This window comes from Delphinus delphis, chromosome 12 (assembly GCF_949987515.2).
Source record: "Delphinus delphis chromosome 12, mDelDel1.2, whole genome shotgun sequence".
Taxonomy (NCBI): domain Eukaryota; kingdom Metazoa; phylum Chordata; class Mammalia; order Artiodactyla; family Delphinidae; genus Delphinus; species Delphinus delphis.
In genome coordinates, this window is record NC_082694.2 from 43,396,425 (window position 1) to 43,422,880 (window position 26,456).

Here is a 26,456-nt window from a genome sequence, read left to right on the forward strand (position 1 = left end):
GCAGAGCAAAGGAAGAGGTCAGGTTCAAAGGGTTTCCTATAGCTTTTGTTGTTATTTTCTTGTCTGTTTCCCTTTTAAATCTAAAATGCTCTAAGTCCTTTATGGACTCCTTCACCATGTAGGAAGGTAGAGAGGCATCTTACTCTCCTTGGTATGTGGATATGAGATTACTGAGAGAACATGCATCTAAATTGGAAACCAAAAGGACAAGAGCCACACAAACAAAACAACACAACAAAACATTAATTTGGATAAAATTCCATGCAGGTCTCACTCCTTCCACATTTTCATTCACAGAGGTTCCCTTGAAATGGCAAGTTAGATAAACTAGTACTTCTATACAAAAAGAGATGTTCGGAGTCCTTCAATAAAATGAACTTAACAATAAGAAGAAAGAGACGTATTATTCTGTGCCCAGAAGGGCCACACACCCAGATGGGCTGGCCACAACTCCCATGGACATGCCCCTTGCAGCTCCGCTCCACAGAATCTTCTATTGAGCAGACCCTATCATAAACATGAACCAAGCACCAATGGCCACAAAGTAAACTGACAGATGAAAAGAACAAAAAGAATTCCCCAGCACAGTTTTGTGAGGCAAAAGAGGGGAAATCCTAGTCTGACTTCTGAGGTTAGTGACAGTTTAACTTAATAGACTCTTTTTATTGTGCAGAGTAAATATTTCGGGTTAGGAGGAATTCTTTTAAACCTTAAAGTAGGTTAAAGAAGCCCTTACTACTTCTCATCTGCAACTGGTGCATGGTACATTTGTTAGTTGATGACTCTAAGTAGAACCCAAAAGAAAATATCTTGTCACCTGTGTACATGCTGAACTGTGTTTGTTCCTAAACTTCACCCTTTGTTAGATTATCAATTGTCACATAGGTTTACAAAATTAAAATTGGGCTTTTTACTGTCTTTTCACTCCTTATATTTGCTCTATAACCTTCTTATAATGATTTCCTCATTACAATAATCTCCTTGTATATTGGAATGATTCTTTGGATCGAATTACCTCATGAAGAAATCATTTTGATATTTCAGAAATAAAACCCCTTTGGATTGAGTCCAAGAGCCACTATCACTTTAAAACAAATTGGTCTTTGTGACAAGTCATACATTAAGACTCTTGGGTGTTTTAACTTAGGTTCTGAAGAACACTCTATCTCCGATACCCAAATGTCAGAATCCTAAACTAAGACCAATTCATTTTTTTAGTTCTGTCTTGTCTCTAAGTATGAGAAGACACAATATTTTGACAGCTGAGGCACATTCTATATTTACATTTTCACACAAACAAGGCACACTTGCACATTTTATCACCACACAAAATAAACCTAGAGAAACATCTTTCTTCCTGTCCCATACATGTCATTTGGCCATGAGGCATTATTCTTGCCTCCTTATTCTTATTTTTAGAGCAAGCTGTGTTTTAACTAAACTTTCTTTTTTTCCTGGTTTAATGGTGATCAATTAGATGACTCCTTGCCCTGCACAATGAGAGACCGTCTCCCTCTCTGTATGCTGTTCTTAATTCCTGAACCCAGAGCTCTTCTTCACTGGGAACAGTTCTTTTTTATTTTGAGACAGAGTATACTGCAAGAACACGCAAACAGATAGGAAAGGGCCTCCCCAAAGTATGCTCGTTTTGGAACACGCTTGTCGTTAGGATGGTGCAAATCTGCCTGATTATTTTTTATCTAGACTAAACTCCAGTGAGGATTTTTTTTTTTTTTTTTGGTTTGGTCTGTCCTTTTTTTTTTTTTTTCTTTTTCTTTTTTTTCTTTTTCTGTCTCACAAAAACCAAGTGTTCTCCAGCAATGAGGCAACAGAAAAAATCAATACTTGCCATGTACCATGTAACCAATAGAATAAGGGGAATGATTTATGTATGGATGGATGCAGCCTGAATCAGCTGGGGCCTCGCACAGAGAGAGAGAAAGAGAGAGAGGGAGAGACAGAGAGAGAGAGAGAGAGAACAGAGGGAGGTGGGGTGCGAGCTGAACTGCGGTGATTATTTCTACAGTGTGGCCAGATTTTTTTTCCTGCAGCAATAATCCCCTTCTCCAGCACTGCAGGACAGAGGGAAAGCCTGCAATCTGTGGAATATATGATGGCTCAGCTCTCCCTCCTTTCCTCAGAGTCCTGATGCCTTGTTCATACTAAGGTACACTGAGAAGGGGAAGATGATGTATGGCCTGTAGCCCTTCAACCTTCCAGTCATCTCCATCCTAAGAAAGGCTAGTGATGGGTCGACAGCACTAGTTGACAGAGAGTCAAATTATCAACAGGATTTAAAAACAATAAAACGTTCCAGCACCGCTTCCTAAGAAGACCAGCAGGAAGGGCTTACAGACAAGAACTACTCTATACTCCATGAGTTTCTGCTGGAAATATAGTTTGGTTAACTGGAAATCCAGAGCACTGCAGCATTTAAAGGTATTTAATCTTGAAGGTAACTTTTAGGGTAACTGATACTCTTGCTGAAAGCTTAGATATTAACTGTACTTATGTGCTTGTGGTGTGAAGGTGCAACTAGACGGCACCGAATCCAGCTACTTCCTAGCTGGATACATGGCACTATTGTATATGGAATTCTGGTGGCTGGGACTTTAAACTGGGTTAAACGTTTGCTTTAGAATGACATAATATACAGATTTAAATGACATGTTTTATTAAATTCCTACTCCCTGCTTCAAACTCAGGATGAACCATGTAAGACTTTGTGAAAGGCATATATGACCATTTCTTGGGAATATCTTTGTTTTTTGAAATGTATTTAAATAGATCTAAATTTATTTTTGTAAATTACCTTCCTTCTACATTGTGCTTGAAACTCTAGGGAGCTTAACAGCATTATATTTCTATCAGTCTGTTGAAAAAGACTGAAATATGTCCTTTTATGAGGAACATTGATACCATATAATTTTTAACAATGTTTTTTGCATCCTTTAACCCAAATACAGTGTTAATATCACAGTTAGGTATTCCCCTAAAATATCCTATGTTCAATATATGATCTATTACACTGCACATAATACTTGGAAAGATATTTTAAATACAGAATGTAGCAAAATAATGCCATGCCATTAATGTATGCTTAATTTGGAGCTGGTAGTATTAATACCCATAAGCTGTTAAAATAGCTTTTTATTCCCCCTTCAGTTGAAAGTATCCATTCAACTCAACATTACTGTACACTCTGTTGACAAAATATCATGTTGCTTTTTCAAATATGTATGTTCTCTAAAAATTATCTTAAATTCTCATAACAAAATTCCATGTTGTTTTTTAAATACATATATTCAAAGTGTACAGAATGGCAATTTTAACATTTTTCCAAATATATATTTGTTATCTAGTTTTTTCTTTCATTTATTGCATAACTATCTTTTTGTTTCTGGAATATTGTATTTAGTCCCTCATTTACATTTATTTAGCAGTACATTTATTTAGCAGTCGTGTGCATACATAGGATTAAGGATTAGAAGCAAAGAGTAGAGAACTAGAAAAGTATATAGAACTATTCTCGGTAGTCTTCATCTTTTAAATGACTCTTCATACTTTAATATCATTTTTTATGGGTGTTATTGAAGAGCAGTTAAGTTGAAACACTATTAGTTATAAATCAGTAATACTCTCATGTCTTCATTTAAATACCTAGTCACTGAGAGATTTGATCTACCCTGTTCTTTGCAAAACTATTTTGGGAAGATTTCTATGTAAATTAAATAAATGCATATGATGTCTTTCCTCTAAACAAAATTAGAGCAATAAAAATGCAGTCCACAAGTAAACTATATGTAGTAAGACATCTTTCAGTAATTTTAATACAAAACTGATGACCCAAACCAGCAGAAAGTATGCACAATTATTTTGAATGGGGGAGGCCAAGTAGATATCTGCTGCCTTCACATAAGGACAGATAAACCTTGTTTTTTACCTTTTGATCTGGATCATCATTCTCTCTTTCACTCTTCTATTGGCCCAAACAGGTAAAACAACAGAAACCCCTTACCGTCTTCACTTTTGGTTCCACTGCCTCAGTCAAGCTGTCCAGCTGAGGGTTAATAAACACAGAAAATCTGGAGATGGTCCCAATATAGTGAGGACCTTGAAGACCAAGATCAACGCTGCAGGTACCACAGCCAGAAGGAACATTATTAGTGCCCTACAAGCAGGTATGGGCTCCCCCAGAAAACTAAAGCACACGGGAATGAAGAAGCATGATCACAAGCAAGGTGCTGCTGAACTCTAAGGTAAGCACAAGCAGGACCTTGTTGCAGGTTTATTTTTAGAGATGTGTTGCCGCCACTTAAGAAAAACTGTTACCTATAGCAGAGAAAAAGAGTAAAAGTCTGCCAAAGGCCACAGTTTATTTAAGTCAAGCCACGTCTACTATATTATTTGAGATGGGCCTTAAGGCCGCAGGTACCGGAGTGTCGGCACACAGAGAATTCTGGCCCCAACAATAGGAGAAACACGGAGAATGAGTGATAAACTAACTGCAGTTAGGAGATGAGTAAACAGGAAGCCCAAGAATTGGATTTCATTGTTAGTTAACAGATTGCAAACAGCATCCTTTTGTTTGAAAAGTTTATATCTATTAAACATAACTTTCCAAGTTCTAATAAAAGCTGAATAATCCTTCTCCCCAGTTCGAGAGTAAGTTCCTGTAAACACCTGGAGTTAAAATGCATAAATGAAACTCAGGTTGGCATCTTATGCCATGACAAAAAAAATAAATAAAAATCTTCTCATTGTGAACGGGGTCTTCAGTAGACATCTGCTATGCTTTTTTTCCTTTATCGGTGGTTAGTTTCACTGATGAAATAACCGTTAAAGAGAAAATCAATATCTGAGCTTATCCACCTGCTTTGTTTTAGTACCTCAAATTATTTTAAAAACTGATTAACACGAATAACTCACTATTTAGGAAATACAACAAATGAGTGTTTCACATTGCTACTCTAGCATCCACAGAAGGAAAGAAAGAAAGAAAGAAAGAAAGAAAGAAAGAAAGAAAGAAAGAAAGAAAGAAAGAAAGAAAGAAAGAAAGAAAGAAAGAAAAAGAAAGGGGGGGAGGGAGGGAGGGAGGGAGGGAGGGAGGAAGGAAGGAAGGAAGGAAGGAAGGGAAAAGGTAATATCCAGTTCTCATTTACTTAACGATTCATTAATCCACATAATAGAAATAAATGAAAGAGCTAATAAAAACATCCACATTTTTACTTTCTAAAAGTCTAATTTCATCCTTGCACTAAAATGAAAAATAAAATAAACGAAAACATTCTAATGTGAAAAATCAATATTATTACTTCTAAAGAAGTCTGTTTATACCTGAGAGAGAACTTTCAGGCTCTCCATAAAAGAACTGTCTCTCACTCACTTGGTTTCTTTTTCCTTCAATTAGCCTATAGCAGCCAGAGCATCTTGGGCTAGTCTAGTTTAATCTGAACATAATTGGATGGCAAGTTTCTATTCTCTAATGTGAATGAACTCACCTTAAAAACACATAGAACTTAGATTCTATTTAACATAAAGGTTAAATAAGGACAACAAAAAGTGACATTGCATTTCTGTTCACTGATATGCTATTAAATATGATTACCTATACTTTCCAGACCTTGCCTAGGCATGGAAGCACAGGCAACATCTGCTGAAAATATTCAAAGACAGATGCCCAAACCTGTACCTCAACTGATTTGCCTGGTAGCGTGAGCTTCCTAGGCCCTCATCCTGGCTGTTCGCATTTGCATCTGTATAGATTATGTGAAGATATAGATCCTCTCAGAAAGCTGTCTAGTTCTAGCTACAACTTAATGGTTTTACTGTATGGGCTGCTTCATTTATTTGACCAGAATTTTTCTCCTATAAGATCTAAATGAGAGCCCATCCTCCCCCCTCCCCAGGGAATAATGCAAAAGATGGGAGGTTCTTAATAAAACAATTAATCGTGATAAATTTCTGGTTTTTGCTCCTTCGGCCAGGGCTATTTCCATGGCAACATCCTCTCATCCTATTGTTGGGTTGTTCTTCATTCACACAGCAGGTTAAGCCCAGGGCAGCGAGGGCAAGCTGATGGTCAGCCTTTATTTTCTCCGGCCCTTCAACAAAGGTTAGTTGAGGTCACCAGAAGCCAAAGGGTAATTACTTTTCCTCCATAGGGTTAAAGGTACACAGATTGCTATTGCGACAACTGTATGGATGACCTTCAGCTTTTGACGCTCAATCTTCTTTTCTTTCATCAGAGTGAATAAGTGTGATATAAAAGTGGTGATGCACCCCCATGCCTGAAATTCAGAATAGAAAGCCAAACGTCTTTTTATTTTGTAAAGCTACTATCTATTAGTATAATATACTCTTGGAATCAATTGGAAAACCCAATGCATAAAAGGTTTCCTATCCCTTAAATAGGAAAAAACAAAACAAAACTAAAAGCCTCATGGCAGAAAATTGCAGCTGTTCACTGGCTTTCTTATTTAGTTATTTTGATATTCATAATTTCCCAGGCTTCAGTCATCTTCCTGAGGGTGTGTTCTTTAAGGCTGAGAAGCAAATGGAAGGTTTCCTGGCTCCTCGAAGCATCTGGGGCTCTATTTTTTCCCTTCAAACATCAATTGCGACCTTGTCCCTCTAAAACTGACTAAAAGTCAGATTGAAATGAGTTTTCTCTCTTTGCTTCTCTATTCTCAAAGAAAGACAGCCTCTAAATTAATTTTCAGGGGTATGGAGGGAGATCTTTTGAAAATGAGTGATTAAGACACTTTGCCCACTAATTTGAAGAGCCACTTTGAGATTCGGGCTAGTTATTTTAATCTGGAATGTCAAAAAAATGATTATTATCATTTTGGGGGGGGGCTCCCAAAATGGAGCCAACCACCAGCCTGATGGATGCATTTGCCATGGGTCTACCACCAGGCAAAGAGATTTTCAGCTCCCTGGACATGATGGCTTTGCTAATGGTTCATCTCAACAGACACACAGAAGGGAGCCTGAGCCCCTTCATGGGAGATGGGTTAACATCACCTGAAAGAGCCACTTGGCCCAGTCTGCAGCCTTAGCCACAAGGAACCATTCCCCTGAGTCTCATCGTCTTTGTCCAAGAAGTTGCCTTGGTGAGAGGAGCATAAAGGGAAGTGAGAGTAGACTGCCCCCGACTCCCACCTCAAGAGGAAGGCGGAGACATTTTTTTCTGTCCCCTTCTCAGATTCACCCTCCTGTGATCTGAGAGTAACCAGCCACTTCATTCCCCTGCAGTCCTCTGTCTCCCCCCGTCAGTACTGGCCTAGCTGCCTCTCCAGCCCTTCCCTCACACTCTTCGTATTGAGTCATCCTTCTGCTCACGAGCTCCCTGGAAATCTCTGGATCCACCTCTCAAGATTAGCACTCTGGTTGCTTCATCAGCTGGTCCCTCCATTTGGCCTCTCCCTGTTGGCCACTCTGCCTTAGTCAAGCAACCTGCAGCCTCCTCTGTGTGACTTCACCCTCCCTGGGCTTTCACCACCCTCTCTAAATGCCAGTCCTCTCAATTCCTCCTCCTTTGAAACGTTCGTTTAAAGTTTTGTTACTTCAGGAATTCCTCCATATTTTATCCCCTGCTACATCTAAATAAATTAAATACATTTAATAAAGTATTATATATCTATTATATATAACATATCATACAAATAATTATATAATAAGGCTGTAGAAAATGCATCTAAATATCAAATCTTATTAAATAGCAACTTTTAAAAGAACTAAAGCCTTAAATTATCCCCATTTACAAATACCTGGGTCTCTTACAACACTACTGTTTTATAAGAGACAATTCATCACATAGTTACTGTCAGTAATTATCTTGGCAAGTTCTATTTTTTTCACTTTTCTTTATTCTCTATTGTCCTTTCTACATCTCTACAGAGTCCTGCCATTCTTGAGAGTGAAACATTTTGTTATCATATCACAATCTCCCCAAATACTCTCCTTGCTCTCAATGAGCAAAATCTGCTGTTATTAACTGATGATTAAGGGGATAACAGAAAATAAAACAAAATATAACCACACCCAGAGACATTTTATTTTAGAAGGGATTCCTGAAGTCCTCAAAACCCATAGAGCACAGTTCTAGATATGGAATAGTCAGTGGTAGAGATAATATTTGGAAAAGAAGGTAAGAGACCTAAGAAGGCATGCATCAGGGTCTAGCATGTGACCTGCATACATATAACCAGATGAAAGAAGGAAGGGGAATATCTACAACTGCCCACAGCAAGCTGACAGCAGTGCCCCTCACTGGTAAAGAAATTGCCCTTTCCTCAGTTATAGACCAAAGCCAAAAGGACCAATTGTATTCTCAGGTCAGGGCTCCCTGATAGGGGCATTTAAAGAAGGCAGGGCTATGAACTCCTAAAGCTGGTTCTAGGCTGGTTAGCTGGGGCTCAAAGAAGTATTAGGGAGAGTGATCAGTTCACACGAGGTAAACCTTAGGAAAGTTACTCTCTCCCTTTCTGCATAATTCCTCTCCTTTCTCATTCCCTCCTCACCATCCCCAACTGCCCCAGCTGCCCAGAGTCCCATCTCACATGGGGGTTTTAACATCAGTGGGCCATATTTTCCCCTGATCTGTTAAGAAAGATACCTGGATGAAATATTTAGCCATAAACAAGGCATCTCTAATGATGGCACTTCAGGCATTTTGGATTTTGATGAGGGAGATATTTAGAAGTATCACCTTCTGAGGTCCTGCCAGGTGACCCTTTGAGTGCTCTCCAGGCCAGTGACAAATTGAAAGCAAAGCACCGGGGTTACATTAGTTCAAATCTTCTAGCAACAGAACAAGTCACTCACTTTCATTCATTCCAAAATGGACATGAAATTCTTCCTCTTTAGGCAATAAACTCAAGCACTTACCCTTAGCTTCTTACTATTTTTAAAAGCTCCTTTTTTCCTCTTGAAATACAGAGCCATTGGATTCTCTGCCTTATAGTAGGCTTCTCTCTTTCTCACTTTGTAGATAAAGTGTTACTAAAAGGTTAAACATAGAGGAATTTTCACAATCACAATCAGCTCTTCCTCATGTGCCAGAAATAGATGTGACTTGTCATCTCCTCTAACTGGTATCTTCACATGTGGGTTGTAAGGATGTCTCCTACAGAACCTGCTGCAGAAATGCCTCTAGTAGTTGTTGAGCAGCTACAGAGAGTGATAGGGAAGCACCGTGGTCCAGAGCATCAGGTTCAGTGTCAAATGAGTGATGAGTGCTCAGGGGTCCAGCACTGGTCACCTGGCATCTCGGGGTGATGTGGTGTTCTAAAGCTTGGAGCACTGCCAGGGCTGACATGAGACAGGACCTGGAAAGATGACTGTAACACAGTGCTCCTCAAATTGTAGCATGCATAAGAAGCACAGATTGGTGGATCTCACCTCTTGAGAAGCTGATTCAGTAGGCCCCCAGATCTGCATTTCTAATAAGATGCCAGGTGATGAGGATGCTCCCCAGCTGTGGCCCCACTTGGAGGAGTACTATGATAGATTTCCCTTCTCTGGATTTCACTCCTTGTACCTCTAAAATGTACCACCACCTTTCCACTGTGCAAAGGGTTTCTCACTTGTTCAGAAATGCTTGTGATTTCTAGACATCACTCTTTTACCTTCTTGTCCTCTGCTCTGGTTCTCACTTCATTACTTTTTAATTAATTAATTTTATTTATTTTATTTTTGGCTACATTGGGTCTTCGTTGCTGCACGTGGGCTTTCTCTAGTTGCAGTGCGCGAGCTTCTCATTGCAGTGGCTTCTCTTGTTACGGAACATGGGCTCAAGGCACATGGGTTTCAGTAGTTGCAGCACATGGGCTCAGTAGTTGTGGCTTGCAGGCTGTAGAGCACAGGCTCAGTAGTTATGGTGTAAGGGCTTAGTTGCTCCACAGCTTGTGGGATCTTCCTGGACCAGGGCTCGAACCCGTGTCCCCTGCATTGGCAGGCGGATTCTTATCCACTGCACCAACCAGAGGAGTCCTCTCACTTCATTTTGACATAGTCTCCTAGTTTGTATGGATTATATGGGCCCATAAGAATAGCACTTTTCCTATTTTATTCAACTACAAAGCAACTCTATTTTCCTACTGTTAAGGAGGAAAATGTCTTGCCTTTCACCATCATTCTCTATATCCAGAGAAGCCCTTTCCATAAATTCCAAATCCTCACCTCTCTGCCAGCACTTAGGTGGTCCTTTCTCTTCTCCGATCTTAGATGAGCTAAGAGATTGCCAAGACATACAAAGAGACATAATCCCTTTCCCAGGAAGCTTGTACTGTTGTGTAACAACTTAGCCTAATGGTGAAGCGCATGGACCCTAGTGCCAGACAGACAGATTTGTTCAGGTGCCAACTATGCTTTTATTAGCTGTGACCCCAGACAAATAATTTAGCCTTTCTCAGCCTCAATTTACTTTTCTGCAAAGTGGGAATAATAATAATACATACCTCATAGGGTTCTGATAATATCTGAATAAAATGCATATAAAGAGCTTAGGCACAGTGCCTGGAACACAATAAGACCTGCATATGCCGTAGCTATTTGTATAAAGCCCACATCATGAACTGATAACACAGGCTTTAAAATTCCAGCTCAGCAGCTTCTTTGTTAGGTAATTTTGGGCAAACTAATATACCTTTGAGCCTCAGTTTCTTCATTATTAAATGGGGATAATTCACCCATCTCCAGGATTGTTATAAATCTTAAATGTAAAAATATATAAACTTCCTAGTACTGTTCCAGAAGATACCCAACCAATGACTCCTATAAATAGTGTTATTTTTTAACATATTGCCCTTTAATGGCCTGGAGTCAGAACATAAGTCCTGCCTTTGACTTTGAACTCCAGCCTCTGAACAGCTCTTCGAAGCCTCCCACAGCTTTCAGCCTCCAATTAAAGTAGCACCACTACTTAATTTCTGTGTTCATGGAGCCTAGACAAGTCGTTTCCACAGGCAGATCCCAGATTTTGGGATTTCATACATCAGTAAAGACAGCTAGCAATAGATAGATAGATAGATGATAGATAGATAGATAGATAGATAGGGATAGAGAGATAGAATTAGATAGATGTATAGATAGATATTATCATGGGGTTCAAAATAGGGCACCAACTTTTTTTTCCCAGTAAAGAGGCTTAATTTTTTGTTTTTAACTACCATCCATCAACACTGTCGTTTCATGAAAGAAAAGATTTTATCGTTAAGAAATAGAAACACAGATCAAGAGAAAAAAAGTCTGCCTCGTGGGTGTGTGCGTGCATGCACACACACACACACACGCACAATTTGTCTTCTCATTTTACCATTAACGTGGAACAGAATGCCAAGGGGCCCACAAATGTGAGTGGGACCCTAACTTACATTAACTTGGAGCTGGCCTCACCTGCACGCTAGAGTGCTTCCATACTGCTTCTTGGCAAAGGCAAGCAGGACAGGGATATGCTTCTTCCAGGTCCTGGAGCCCTTGGCCACCTGTCTTTCCTGAGCCTCTGAGGAACAGAAGCAGGGGTGGAAGACCCCACTGAGTCCCTCTCTAGTTGTGCAGTGTTCTCACATCTTCTCTGAGGCTGACTTCCTTGTCCAGCCAGGCTCCCACGTGCAGGCTGCCAGGTGGTATTTACCTGCTGTTTTACTATTTCCCAACATCTCGCACGCTTCCTAACATCTCTCCCCTCAGCTGGTTAAGCATTTTGCATATCGATACTCATTTATCTGAAAGATATTGTCCAGATTATTATTCCCCTTTCATAGATTCATGGGTACATAAACTGAGATCCTGAGAGGTCTGGAGGCTCTCCCGAGGGACCCAGGAAGAAGCCCCTCACTACATATTGTTTGAGTCCCTGAACTGGATAGAAACAACAGGAAATGAATGTCTCTAGTAGGCAACAATGAGGCTGCACAAGCAGAACTTTTCTCCAATGTCACAAGCTGAACACTGTTTTGTTCCATGTCAATTTAGTGGACAGTTACTGAGTCCCTATTAGATGCTGTGCTAGAATACAAGTATGAAGAAATGTAAACTGTACCCTCAAGGCAACAGGCTACAATTTATTTCTTCCTATAGCCAAGGGAGAACCTTGCGTAATTTTCATTCAATGTGCCAAAAGACCCAGACCTGCAAATGCGATGTAAGTGCCTCAGGAGGATGAGAAAAGGCATCCACGGGGGTCGATTCAGTGTGAACGGCTCTCAGGGAATTTACCCAGTGTTAATCTACACGTTAAGGACACATCTTCCACAGTTCTTTCTGAAAGGCTCTTCCTTCTCCCTGAAGGTACCTGACTTTTTCCCTCTTGATACCGGAAAGATTTTGGCCGCTCTTTCTTCATTTTAAAATGTTCATCAATAGCAAATCCTGCTTACTGAATAAACAGAGGACAGTAAACATGTTCTAGTCCTGGCCCAGCCACCAAGCAAATGAATGCCTGGAGCAAGTCACTTCACCTCTCCAGACCTCAGTCTCCTCACCTGCAAAAGTGAGCCGACTGAACTAGCTGTACCAGTGAATATATAGCACTGACGATGTAGAGATTCTCAGGACGCTGCACATATTCACTTACCCCTCACAACAACTCTGTGAGATAGAGTGTTTTTTCCTCCCCACTTTACAGATGAGGAAACTGAGGCACGAAGCGGTTAAAATAATCTTGCTCAAAATCGTGTAACTCATAAGTAGCAAAGATGGGATTCGGACATTCTCAGTCTATTTCCAGCGTCTGTACTCTTGACCACTATGATGGGCTGCCTTTCAGCAGATGAAGAGAACTAATACTGAAGTCCCTTCTAATGTTTACATTCAATTGATCTATGAGTTTAAAATAACCCCTAAAGGCTCAGATTCTGTATTTTACGCCAATGAAGCAAAGAGCTCATTAAAAAATTTATAATTTATTAAGCAAAACTACCAGCTCATACTACCTTAGAAATAAAATTTTTCAGAGTGCCCTCACATATATGATCACTTTAGATCCTCACTGGATCTTGATATAGAGAAGGTAATAGTGCCATCCACAAGACCAGGAAAAGGAAGTCCAGAGAGGTCAGGACTTGTTTATGGCACCCAAGAAAACCAGAGGAGGAGTCCTACTCCCTTAGCAGAGCCAGGGACCTCCAGGTTGCGTTCTAGAGCCCATTCAACCTGAGTCACACATTTCCTCTGGGACTTCATCTTGGATTCAAAGACACCCACTGAATTCTGAGTAGTGACAGAGAAAAGAGTGCTTCTCTCTGAAACTCTCCTCCATGCCCCTCCAGTGCTGGGTCTCTCACACAGATACCAAGATGTCTGGCCCTGCAATCGAGGTGGTCAGCTCACACAACCCTGAAACACTGAGATGCATATGGGGTTACTGCAGAGTGAGCTGCTCTGAACTTGAACTCCATGTCAGGCCTTCTGAAGAGCTGTCTAAGCTTGCAGCCTCTGCTAGCTCTGCTCCTCCTTTCTCCACATTTACGAGGTAGCTTCCAATCTGCCCTCCAAGAGGAAACTGTGCTCTCGGATATCACCTGTAACTTCCTAGTCCAAGAAGCAGCTGCCTGTTCCCTTAACACACCTGCTGCTTTACCAGTGATGAGCTTCTGCTCCCCTCATCCCCTCCCCCTGGAACATGCTTCCCACCATCCTGCCTTCAAATCCGATCCTTACTTGCAGGCCTACCTCACATGTCACTTCTTCAGGAAGCCTCTCCTAGCCCTTCCAGTCAGGTGTAATCTATTTTTTTTGATTATCCATTCTCGAGTTTTTCTTAGGACACTCCCAAATTCTGCTTTTTTATTGCAGTTGGGTTTATGCTTTCTTATCTCCATCATACTCAGACTGCTTTTTACTTCCTGGCAATGTTGGGAGCACTGCCTGGCACTGATAAATATCTGCTTGACCTCAAATTAATCTCTCCCATTCTGTAGAATGATTCACTCTGCAAAAATATATGGCAAAGAAGAGGGATCATTAGATTCTTTTTTTTAATTAAAAAATTTTTTTAACATCTTTATTGGAGTGTAATTGCTTTACAGTGTTGTGTCAGTTTCTGCTGTATAACAAAGTGAATCAGCATATGTATACATACATCCCCACATCCCCTCCCTCTTGCGTCTCCCTCCCACCCTCCCTATCCCACCCCTCTAGGTGGTCACAAAGCACCCAGCTGATCTCCCCGTGCAATGCAGCTGCTTCCCACTAGCTATCTATTTTACATTTGATAGTGTATATATGTCAATGCTACTCTCTCACTTTATCCCAGCTTACCCCTCCCCCTCCCTGTGTCCTCAAGTCCATTCTCTACATCTGTGTCTTTACTCCTGCCCTGCCACTAGGTTCATCAGTACCATTTTTTAGATTCCATATATATGTGTTAGCATACGGTATTTGTTTTTCTCTTTCTGACTTACTTCACTCTGTATGACAGACTCTAGGTCCATCCACCTCACTACAAATAATTCAATTTTGTTTCTTTTTATGGCTGAGTAATATTCCATTGTATATATGTGCCACATCTTCTGTAGCCATCCATCTGTCGATGGACACTTAGGTTGCTTCCATGTCCTGGGTATTGTAAATAGTGCTGCAGTGAACATTGTGGTACATGACTCTTTTTGAATTATGCTTTTCTCTGGGTATACGCCCAGTAGTGGGATTGCTGGGTCATATGGTAGTTCTATTTTTAGTGTTTTAAGGAACCTCCATACTGTTCTCCATGGTGGCTGTATCAATTTACATTCCCACCAACAGTGCAAGCGTGTTCCCTTTTCTCCACACCCTCTCCAGCATTTATTGTTTGTAGATTTTTTTTTTTTTTATTAATTTACTTTTGACTGCTTGGGTCTTTGTTGCTGCACGCGGGCTTTCTCTAGTTGTGGCGAGCGGGGGCTGCTCTTCATTGCGGTGCGCAGGCTCCTCATTGTGGTGGCTTCTCTTGTTGCAGAGCATGGGCTCTAGGCACACGGGGCTTCAATAGTTGTGGCACGCAGGCTCAGTAGTTGTGGCTCGCGGGCTCTAGAGAGCAGGCTCAGTAGTTGTGGCGCATGGGCTTGTTTGCTCTGCAGCATGTGGGATCTTCCCAGACCAAGGCTCAAACCCGTGTCCCCTGTATTGGCAGGCGGATTCTTAACCACTGCGCCACCAGGGAAGTCCTGTTTATAGATTTTTTGATGATGGCCATTCTGATCGGTGTGAGGTGATACCTCATTGTAGTTTTGATTTGCATTTCTCTAGGGATCATTGGATTCTAATGTCATTCCCAAATTTCGCCAATGGCTTTTTTTTTTTTAAATCAATTCCTGACTGACAGAGCTCAGCCCCAGAGGTGATAACATCCTTTCAGTAACTGCCACATAGCCTGTATTCAAAGAGGTTTCTGAGTGTGAACATGTCAGCCCAAGACTCTGTTAATTGGACCTTCAACTACTCAAGGTCCACACTGCACAGCTGTTCTTTTGCCCTAGAAACCGGGAATCAGGGATGATGTATGCAAAGGAGTCATATCAGAAAAATGTCCTCAGTCTTCCAGGGCACTCAGTTTTCACTGAAATTCATTGTCCTTACAGAGGGAGAAGGATGGACCAAGGAAAGGCTAGCTGATGTGTTTCCTTCACCATTTCCCCTACCTGTAGTAACATATTAGAGAAGGGGGGTGTTATTTGGAATTTTGACATTTACAAAGAGTTTAAGTTTAAATTGTTCTGTTGGAAAAGAAAAACCCAATCCTTTCCTCTAAAGACAGTAAAACTGGCCAGCATAAAAATGCTCCCAAGATTTTCAAGTCTTTTAGGGTCTCTCCTCACAAATAACTCTATGTATGCTATTCTATAAGGTAGCGCAAAATACCACAACTAATATTCGACTGGTTTTTCAGCCTCTAGCTCGTGGATCTGGAGAGCTGGAACCAGAGAATAATATGTAAGGACCAGTGCTTTGAGGATTAGGTCTCTCCCCCTGCCTACCTCAAGGCAAACTTGGGGCACCTAGGGGATTTAGACACCATCCACCAGCAGATGGGTGCCCAGTGTCCACTTGATCAAATCAAGTGCTTTGGAAGGGTTGAGAAAAGAGGCAAAAGGGACCCTCTTTCTTCCCCCACAGAGCAGTGTTTCTTAAGCTTTTTTTCATTATCACCCCTCTAATGAGTCTTTTTAGACTTTTTTCCTAATTGCTCTTCCTTGACATTTTAATGTCATAGATATATTGTTTATCTGTGTACTGTGATCATGAGGGGGCCACAAGCCATTGGATTTCTGTGTTCTTCAAACACTGATCCCTCCCACCCTCCTGGGGGTGGCAATACCCCTCCCCTTAAGAATGCAAGTCACAGACCTGTCCCTAGAGAAGCAACAGGACACTTCCTGAGCACCACCCCTGGGGTTTCTTTTTCATCTTTTCTCTCACTCTCCTTCAGACTCAGTATGAGCCTTGCAGGCACAGAGCTAGAAGGTGACCCAAGGTGACCCAAGGCGACTGGGTAACTGCTCTTTGGAATGTCATGGCAACATGAGAGCATCAGGGCAGAGAGACTGACAACAAGTCTGGAGAGATGGTTCATTTCACTCAGTGCAATCTTAGGTTCCACAGTAGCAACTGTTGTACTAATAACTACAAGACATAGATTAATGGGAAAACTTTCTGCAATAAACTTGTCCAAAGAATAGCATTACAGAGCTCAGAAATTGGTTATTCCATTGCTCCTTTTACCAGCAAAAGGGTACGAAATTGGATTTTTCCTTCCAGCTAATTCATTTTTCCAATATTATAATTAACTTGAAAAATAGACTTCAACTTCTACACCTTCCCTTTTGCCTACACACTTTACAGGCACAACGTAATGATTCTAGTTATTAGCTCACTTTAGGCCAAAAATAAGAAGGCTAACAATACATTAACATTTCCATTATCAATCAGAAAATTGCAAGTCAGCTCCTTGAATGATATGTTGCTCAGCATATTAAAATCCCTGATCTCAGCAAAAATGTATAAATACTTTTACTCCTGAAATTATGGTTTAAGAGAGACACATGGCAAGGTAAATGGGAGATGAGGAGGAAAATCAATTTAGATTGGTCTCAATGGAAGGACAATGGATTGCTATTTTTTCCTTTATCTAATATAGAAATTGCCTATGGTTCCCATTTTAATATTCATCTGATACCCATTTTAGTATCAAAGAAGTGGCAATGAGTAACTTATCAAAAATAAACTTCTCAGCCTTTGGCTTTGTGCTTGTAATTAACCATCTGGTCTACACACATCACCTTGGGAGAGTGCCAATGGACATTTACCAACTGATATCACTAAAACGAGGTTATTCTCCTTTCACCTGGGTACAAGAGGACCTGATTTTTCTGTTCAAAGCAAGTGCCAACTCGGTGTGTCAGTACCTGCAGATTCCATAGGTTTATCACTGATCTCCTAAATGTTTGTCACTGCCAACATTTTGAGATCTCAATAGTGCTTCCAGGGGACTCGCCTCTGTAACGTTAACTTTCTCCACAAAATAAAGCAAAAAAAAATTTTTGTTTGTTCTTCTGGTTAACATTCCTTTAACAGTGTCTATAACAGGGATTAGCAAACTAAGCCCTGTGGGCTAAATCCAGTCACGCCCATTCATTTCCATATGGTCTGTGGCTATTTTCCTTACAAGAGCAGTGCTGAGTAGTTGAAGCAGAAACTGACTGGCTTGCAAAGCCAAAAATAATTACTGTCTGGCCCTTTACAGAAAAAGTTTGCTGAACTCTATTTTGCGACATGGAGTTTTTTTAATAAAAATGAAAAAGAATTAAAACCTTTTATTTCTATAATTTTAGAATTCAGAGTTTAGGATTATTTTAGAACAGAAATAATATATGGTCATTTTTCTACTCCTGGGAATGAAACTTGGAAATATAAGCCCATAAATGTAGTAAAAGCATTATTGATAATAATATGGGTTGTATATCAGCCACCAGCTATTTTTGTTGAAAAGCAATATTAAGTTTTCTCTTTGAATAATAACCATAGATGCCCATTGTAGAACAGATTGCCATTTTCCCAAAGCATAGATGGTCTCTTCTTAAGCAAGGAAGCATGTGTGAGAAATGCTTGAGAAATAGTTTGAGAAATAGTAGAACTTGTTACACATGTATAAAAACTTAACATTAATATCCCAAATGACCTCTTAAAGAATATCAAGGCAAACAATATAAGGCAATTAATGCTATATTGTTGCTGAATGTGATATCAGTTAAGGAGAATCAGAGATCTGAGAACATGAATATATAGCAATCAGTGATTGCTCTCACCTGTGCAAGAGTATATTTGCATCTAAATATTTTGGTGATATCAATATACTCATTAAACGTGCTCATCTTTATGAAATATCTACTATTAAATATATTACATATGTTAAATATCTACTAAATAGTTCTAAGACACAAAGCTATAAAAGACATGGCACTGCTATCAGAGAACTTAAAATCTGGTGGAGATGCTAAGATCCATAGATTCCCCAAATTCTGTTTTACTTTTAAAAATTTGAATATATTAAACATACAGAGGTAAGGAAATCTTCATGCTTGAGTTATGGGACGACTTGATCATCATAACTTGAACAGTATGAAAAAAGACAACTGCATGCATCCCTAAAAAAGTCTCGTTCCTTCCCAGGTGCCACAGTGACAAAAGTTCTACTACATTTTAGAAATTCATTCCTTTACATTAATTTCTTTCCAATACCAGTGAGCTATTATTTAGATTTTCCTAGTCATATTTAATTACTGGTGTTTTAGGTATAAGAATTGCTTAAATAATTTATCATAATAGATTACCTTTATTTTTTCTGCTGATCTCACTTAAGATGAAAATGCCCATAGATGATTTAACAGGTTATCATGTTAGTTACTTATCAGATCACTTTCACTATAAGAAATAGGACCCCAGCCATATGAGGCACTGGGAATTTTGTGCAAAGGATCATTAAAAGGGAGACAATAAACACAAAAGGGGATCCCACAAAATAAGCTTAAACTCCTCATGATCTATCAAGACTGGTTATGTATAAGAAGTTAATGTTTTCAAGAAAATCAAGAGTCAGAAACGAAGAGAAAGGTGGTCTTCTTAGTTACCCCTACACTTCTGAAAATCGGTCAGAGTCAATACTCGTATCGAAGTGGGATGATGGTCTTAAAGGGAAAGAGAAAAAAAGAGTTATTTCCCATAAATTCTGTGTTATTGATGACTGACCACACAGAAGCTAATGTCCACAACAGGAATGAACATTTATAAACTCATGCATTAAAGCTATGTTCTGTTCTAAGGCAAAAAAATAACTCTTTGTTAACTTAAGATTTTTTTTTTTTTTTTCCTGCGGTACGCGGGCCTCTCACTGTTGTGGCCTCTCCCGCCGTGGAGCACAGGCTCCGGACACGCAGGCCCAGCGGCCAGGGCTCACGGGCCCAGCCACTCCGCGGTATGCGGGATCCTCCCAGACCGGGGCATGAACTCGCGTCCCCTGCATCGGCAGGCGGACTCCCAACCACTGCGCCACCAGGGAAGCCCAACTTAAGATTTTTAATGCCTTGATCATAGGAAGAGCCACATGAAATTACTGATGAAGCCTGAAGCAAAATGCAAGGTACTGAAATCATAACATAGTTGTAGGAAATTCAAATGCATTATTATTCATTATTAAGCACTAAACACCATATGAAAGCAGAAGACTTCAGTAAACCTATTTCAACTGACATTGCACATAAATAGGACTTGATTAAATAACTGTAATAATTTGCCTATCCAGCTACAGCTAATAAGTCTACCCCAAATCTTAGCAATACATGTTTTATTTGCTTTCTACTTTATTTTTTTTATTTGTGCATATTTGACTTAATACATGTTATAATACATAATCATGTACTATAATTATGTATTATGCTGGGATTATTTTTCTTTTTTTCTTTGTGTGTGTGTGTGTGTGTGTGTGTGTGTGTGTGTGTTTAGTTCTATAAAATTTTGTCACATGTAAAGATTTGTATAACTACCACCACAGTCAAGATCTGGAACTGACCCATCACCAAAAAGTGTTCCATTTTTAGTCACCCTGTCCCTAATACCTGGCAACCACTGATCTTGTCTCTGTCTCTACAGTGTTCATTTTGAGAGTGTTATATAAATGGAATCATACAGAATGTATCTTTGTTTTGAAGATTCATCTATTTTTAAAGTACATATATGGCATATATATATATATATACACACACACACACACACACACACACACACACACACACACAATCACATACCTATATTTACTTGGTATAATCTTGCTTCAAATTTTATGTATGTTTCTTTAAATTCAAGATGACGCAATCTACAACAAGACATTAGAAACAGCCCTGGAGATAAATTGCTAGTGTGTACCGAAGGGTGAATCAACCCCCAACAAATAGCAAATGCTTGTGCTTTTAAACTGACTTAATAGCTCTGAGAGCTGGATTCTGTGATGAAGTGCAAAAGCACGTAATATAAGAGTATTTGGAGCAAATCTCCACACCCTAGAGCTCTGTCTTTGGGAGGTATCACTGGAGAGAATGCACTACAGGAAGGAAAGCAGCTTTGCTTCCCAAGCGCAGTGTCCATCCTGCCTTCACCCGGATTTTCTAGCAACAGAGAAGCCCCATGAGTGATTTTGCTGAACAAGATGAAGATAAAGAGTTAGTGACTTCTAACCAGGACATAAATTAACCTGCTTTTTACAAATCTGAAGGAAGAGGTGCACAGAAGGACTAATGAAGGCACACATCTAAAAATAACTCCCCATTTAATTAACAGCACAGTACACAGTCACTCTAATTAAAACTGCTGGCCAGGCTGAGGGCTATCAGTTCCACATCTTCCCACATTTCTCACCTTAAGTTCCCTGAAACACTGAAATCATTTGAATTTTATGGGGAAATAGCAGGCAGGTGGCCTAGGAGAATGATGCCACAGGGAGAAATTAATTTCATTTTAAGCAAGGAAGAGTCAGTAGACTGTAAGTCAAGCTGTGCAGAAGGTCAGGGTGAGAAAGAAGGGATCAGAGATGGAACCAGAGTGGTTCCAGTTCCAAGCAATTTCCTCAATGGTCTGTGCAGGGGGGAGGAGGCCACCCAACACAGGAAGTATCCCCCTCTGCCTTTGAGAGGCCAAGCACAGCCCTACAGGGAGGAAGAGTAGGAAACTGTACAAAATGGAAGGATTTCAAGACCCTACCCTAAATAATAGCAACAGCTAACATTTGTTGAGTGCTTATTTTGTGCCAGGAATTGCACTAGTGGCGCTAACACACATTACCTCATGTAATACTCACAACAAACCATTTTACAGATATAAAACTGAGGCTTAGAAAAGTTATGTTGCTTGTCCAAGGTCCAGAGCAAGTCAGTGGAAGAGCTGGGAAGTAGACCTTGGCAGATTGAGACACTCGGTGCTGCCTTACTAAACAGGGACAATTCCCACTTCCAGGATTTCTGTGACAATTCAAGAGGGTCTGGCACCTCCTAGGTGCTTAAATGTTACACTCAAAATCTCCTCCAGTGGCCTATGTCAGACCCTAAAGAAACCTACCAATGAAATTTGTTCCCTTTGGGTAAGACTTTGCATCTGTAACAGTACTCAAAAACAAACTAACAGGGCTTCCCTGGTGGCACAGTGGTTGAGAATCTGCCTGCTAATGCAGGGGACACGGGTTCGAGTCCTGATCTGGGAGGATCCCACATGCCGCAGAGCAACTAGGCCCGTGAGCCACAACTACGGAGCCTGCGCGTCTGGAGCCTGTGCTCCGCAACAAGAGAGGCCGCCATAGTGAGAGGCCCGCGCACCGCGATGAAGAGTGGCCCCCGCTTGCCACAGCTAGAGAAAGCCCTCGCACAGAAACGAAGACCCAACACAGCCAAAAAATTAATTAATTAATTAATAAACTCCTACCCCCAACATCTTAAAAAAAACAAAAAACAAATACAGGTAGTATATATTATATGCATACTGTGTCCCAGAAAACTTCTACCAGATCTGAAAAAGGAAAAGTGGAACAACTGACCAAAATATATACTTACACACTCTTTCTTGAGGTAAGGAAATGAGATTTTCAGAGAAATCACTCTTAAACCTTCACAACTAAAGACCTCAGTGGTAACCCAGTATAGTGACAAACCTGAGTATCCAAAAGTAGGAGAAGCTTAATAAGTGTATGCTGATGGTTATCAGGATAACCAGCTCTAAAGTTTAATTAATATTAACGTAGCAGGCTATATTTAACCTTGATTTGAGTGAAAGGTATTGAGGGAAATTAGAGAAGCTGCTATGAAACGACCCACCCCAGTCCATCTATACTGCTTTGCATTTGGAAACTCCCCCATCCCGCTGGCACCTCCCTCTTACCACATGATTATAATGCACAGTTGTGCCGCTCAGTTTAGGAATGGATTTCCTTGACTCCCACTCTTCGAAATTCTGGCTTATTCAACAGCACCAGCAGTTTTTGAGAACCAAACGTATTCAGTGCTGAAATTTAAAAACTGACTTTATCCTGGATTCTTCAACAAATATATTGAAGGAAAAAAAAGAGAGAGGGGAAGGGAAACCTATACATTAAAAAAGAAAAAAAACTTTGAGAGACATAACAGATTACAATGTAGAAGCCTTATTTCCATACTAATTTCAATAAACTATCATCTTGAAAAATTATGAGATGAGGAAATTTAAACATTGCATGGATATTTAATAATATTCAGGAATTATTGTTAATTTTTAGATGGGATAATCATATTGTGCTTATTTTTTTAATATTTATTTATTTAATTTATTTATTTGGCTGTGCCTGGTCTTAGTTGCGGCATGTGGGATCCAGTTCCCTGACCAGGGATTGAACCCGGGGCCCCCTGCCTTGGGAGCGTGGCGTCTTAACCGCTGGACCACCAGGGAAGTCCCATGTTTATGTTTTTAAAATAATGTTTTATCTTTTAGAGGTACATGCCACAGTGTTTATGGATTTAATAATATAATATCTGAGATTTGCTTCAAAATAGTCCCTGGGAAGAGAAGAAATGGGTGGGAGTGGTTTAAGCGTAACAAATTTGCGCATGAGTTGGAAATTGGTAAAGCGAGGTGATGGTAAGTGGGGGTCCTTTACACTGTTCTCTCCCTTTTGTATATGTTTGAAATTTTCCAGAGTAAAAAGGAAAAAAAATAACTGCAGGTATCAGTTTTTGCCAGTTAAAAGAGACATTTTGGAGTCAGGAAATTCTTATAAAAGGAGATGCCCACACACTCCGGGTAACCTACAGCTGATTTCACATAACTGAAAAATGTGTGCATTTATTTTTCTAAAAGTGACTTTAAGGTACAGATCCTCCCTTTGAGGAGCCAACCTCCTACGTATCTGAGCTACAGATCTTCTTTCCAGTGGCTTCTCTGCATCTCCACCTCAAGGTTGACCTGAAGGCACAGCAAGCTCATGTCCAAAACCAGCCGACTTTATTATTTTTCCAACCAAACCTATTTCCTTATTCCTTATCTTAGTATTACAAGCACTATCCACTCAGTAGCTCTAATCTATAAACCTAATAGTTATTTTCAATTTCCCCCTCTCCCTCCTCCTCACATGCACTTGTCATGTCCAGTCAATTCTAGATCAGAAAAGGTCCATCAACAATGAACTGGCCTTGGGCTTCCCTGGTGGCGCAGTGGTTGAGAGTCCGCCTGCCGATGCAGTGGACACGGGTTCGTGCCCTGGTCCGGGAAGATCCCACATGCCACGGAGCGGCTGGGCACGTGAGCCATGGCTGCTGAGCCTGCGTGTCTGGAACCTGTGCTCCGCAACGGGAGAGGCCACAACAGTGAGAGGCCTGCGTACCGCAAAACAAAAAACAAACAAAAACAATGAACTGGCCTATACTCTGAGACTTGTAGAACTGAAGGAGAGAACAAAGGGTCTGCTGGTCACGCGATCACATCTAAACAGCCCAGCGCAGTGTAGTCAGCTGCAAGGACAGGTAACCACAGGGAAGAGCAGTAGTGATGAGAAACCTGCCACTTTGAGTGAGAGTACCGCTAACCTCTCTGGGGGCCCTGATACTCTAAGAGCAGGTTGGATATAACCCTACTCACCATCTACAGGGAGCTCAAAGCACATGATGAAAGTGCGAATCACCTAGAACAACAACAGCAAAAAAAAAACCTATCCCAAAATAGGACCAAACCACAACCTGCAGACTACAAATAGAAGAATGAGAAATGCTGAGTTGTTCTAATGGCAAAAGGAGACTTTAATACAAAACTAAAATAGCAAGGAGAATAGTAGTCAGAATTTCATTGCTGTCTACAAATAGCATCTGAATAGATGTGACAATGCTACCCATGATTCATCTCCACGAGCCAAACTTGGAGCCAAATGAGCAAAAGAAAAAAAAAATGGCATTTTACAGGAAAGATGCTTGCAACACATTTAATTTTGCATAAGGAATGTAAATTTCCCAAGGATCTGACCCAAAGCATTAAGCCAGCCCCTATATTGTTCTAATCAATTAGGCCTTCCTGCAGCAGCACTTTTGCATTGCAAACAACTAAAGCCATCATATTCTCTAATCAAGAGAAAAATATTCATACAGATTGGTTTATTTCCATTTGGTTTTTTTTTAATTGTATTTCTTGAAAAAAATAGAGATTAACTTCTAAAACATATTTGATGATCTCTGTGAAAAGGATGAGTTGTCATTAAATTATAACCATTTGAAAGGAAGAAATACCTAGATGCTCTTTAGTTTTTGTTTGGGGGCTTTTCAACATTTTGAGATTTTAAAATGTGGATTTCCATATGTGAGAGTTGTCATTTAGAATAATCCAAGTCCAAATAAGATGGAGCCTTCAACATTTTTCTGGTACTTAGTATTTTAGATTTATCAAGATTACAAAAGTATACATTTTATAGCTAGGATGAGCTTCCAGAACATCTATTCCATCCCTCTCAACCTCCCTTTGGAAATGCAGCAACCTCTGAGGTAGGATCTTTATTAGTACTGAAAATAATATTAACCAAGTATTTATTGAACACTATGCCAGATCTTATGCAAAGCTCTTTATATATTATCTCATTCAATCCTCACCAAATTCTATGAGATTGTCACAATGACTAACCCCATTTCATAGATGATAAGACTGAGGCTACTAACTAATGAATACCCTATGGACTCCTTCAGTAGATATGAGAATATAAGAGCAATGAATAAATGTCCCAACACAAAATCTTCAGAAAATTACTTTATTCCTTAATGGAATAATAACTTTCAAGTTTCTACCTCTATGTCCTCAAAAAGTATCTTCATAAGGGACAAAAGTTCATAACAAAGTATTTTTTCCCAGAAAACTTCAATTTTATTCCCCTGAGATTCATTCAGTATCTTCTTCAGCATTTAGGTCATTTATTGCTCTTAGAGTTTCTAGAATGTAAAGATAGAAATCAGGTTTATGTTCTAAGGGTCCACTGTGTGCTATGGGAAAGTATAAGAAAGTATCTTTCATACTCTGCAGATATAAACCCAGAGCAAAGATACAAATAGCTGATAAGGGTGTGACTGGGATTTAGATCTGGGTCTTCTAATTCCAAAAGGAGGGTAAGTGATTGGACTCAGTTAACTGGCTTGCAACTGTGGGAAAAAAATATTTCACAACAAAAATATATTGAAACAAAGAGCCAAAGGGTGGATAGTTTATCGAAGGGTTTTAATTATTTATTCAATTCCTGGATCTGGATGGCAACACATGGAATGTTGTCCTGGTCCCAAATTTCTTTTGACAATTTCAACATGGATCACATGAAAAGTGAATTCTAAAAGTTGGCAGGCCCACGCTCTTGCTTTCTGCAACATGTGATGTTTGCCCCTTATATTTCCATACAGATCAGCATCAGGAGACATTAAAAAGGAGGCCTCAAATTTAAGCAAAGAAAAAGGGGAAATGGGAAATCACACTAACGGGAACAATCACAATTCCATTGATTGTTTTTGATCTGTGACTGTGCCCAATACTATTATCATGAACTTACAATTCAACCAATGAAGTCAATAATGCTAGGTGACCTACACTGTTGACATTTTGCAGCAAATGAATTCAGAGTTCTGCTATTCTATAGCAGTAGCAGCAGCAGCAAACACTTGGAAATGTATAGCATGAAGGTATTCACTAGCATCTTCTCATTCTGAATCCGCTGAATCAATCTTCCAGTTTAAAAAAGTATCCCTGAACCCCAAATACCTGGTGAACCATACAATGCAGATCAATAGATTTTTTTAGTACAATAATTGTTTCTCTCTGGGAGATTCCCATTAGTCCCAGAGGCAAGAATACTTTGATTGACCTCAAGGAACACAGCAGATGTGGATAAGCTGTGTGTGCTGCTGACCTTATCAGAAGAAAGCCAGGCCTTGAAAATCACAGGGGAA

General features: G+C 40.0%; 1 long non-coding RNA gene across 2 annotated transcripts in view; it reads right to left on the reverse strand.

The window, feature by feature from the left end:
• The window catches only part of LOC132434894 (uncharacterized), a 427,467-nt gene that overhangs the window by 51,399 nt on the left and 349,612 nt on the right, over positions 1-26,456 (reverse strand). The gene's annotated exons all lie outside the window — the stretch shown is intronic.